We start from the raw sequence: 1,443 nt of genomic DNA, 5'->3' as shown, positions 1-1,443 counted from the left end.
ACGGTCTTGGGTTTCTTAGGACCAAACTGACCTGTCTTGAGCCCTAAGTAGTAAGTAGAGTTTCTTTGTACAAGGTAATCTAAGGCCATAGACACTATAACGAGAGCTGAAGCACGTTTCACATGAGGGCGTGAGTTGTCTTCCAATTTCACTAAAACTGTGCTCAAGTGCAGAGTTCCAGGAAGGGCAGTTTCTGCCCTGAAACTGGGTTAGACACTTGACATATATTTTTTTTTAATATAGCCCAGAGAGGTAGATCTATAATTGTGCAACAAAGTAGCACTAACTAGGTGGCTTAAACAACAGAAATTTTTTATCTTACAGTTCTGGAGGCTGTAAGTCTGAAATTAAGGTGTTGGAAAAGTTGGTTTCTTCTTAGGGCTGTGAAGCAAGGATCTGTTTCATCCTTCTCTTCTTGGCCTGTAGATGGTCATCTTCATGTTCACGTGGCATTTTCTCTGTATGTGAGTCTGTGTAAATCTCATTTTATAAGGACATCAGTCATATTGGCTCAGGCTCACCCTAATGACCTCATTTTAACTTGATTACCTTTGTTAAAATCCTATCTCCAAATAAGATCACTTCTGGAGGTATTGTGAGTTACGATCTCAACATATAAATTTTTAGAGGGGATATAATTCAACTCTTAACAGTGTTCCTACTTTGAAAATGAGAGGTTATGTAAGTCCCTCAAGGAAGTAGGTTGTTTGTGTGATGTCATGCAATGCTAGAGCTGTCCACAAGATTCTGCTGACTCCTGCGCTTATAAAATATATTTTTCTAGGGCTTGTCAAGTGGTCTGGATTTGCCAGAAGCCAGTCCATTTGCCAGAAGCCAGTCCATTTACCAGGAAAAAGGGAGGGCAATGGTACAGAGGAACATATAACAACTATACTGGTGTAAAACACGTGTTTCACATCTGAAACTAGTTGAAGGATTCAGCACCCATGATTTTTGCCCAGTAGACTAGTGCCATATACATATTTGGAGGGAGATCAGATGAATTCAGATGATGTGATAGGACTCCTAATTCTTTTCTACTGTGTTAAACAGATGGCATCAAACAAGTTGAGAATATGATGCATATGAGGTTATGACAAACCAGGATTTGTTTTTTTGAAGAATAAAAATGTGGCACATAATTGAAGGAAATTACATAAAGATGAACAGAGAATGAAAGAGCTGTTTCTAGTAATCTGGAACCAAAGTGCCTTTGGCCTTTTTGTTCTTCTAAATATTCTCATTTGAGAGAGGACTGGTATGATTTACGACATTGTACTAAATGTCTCTTTGTTAGAAAACAAGAGAAAAGAAATACCATAAATTCTGAACCTAAATTTTAGAGCTGGATATTAACTTCAGATTAATCTTGCTTGTTTTAGATTGTTAAGAAAAAAGGAAAGAAAGAAAGAAAGAAAGAAAGAAAGAAAGAAAGAAAGAAAG

This window comes from Pteropus alecto, unplaced genomic scaffold, assembly GCF_000325575.1.
Source record: "Pteropus alecto unplaced genomic scaffold, ASM32557v1 scaffold270, whole genome shotgun sequence".
Classification (NCBI taxonomy): domain Eukaryota; kingdom Metazoa; phylum Chordata; class Mammalia; order Chiroptera; family Pteropodidae; genus Pteropus; species Pteropus alecto.
Note: the sequence above shows the minus strand (reverse complement) of the source record.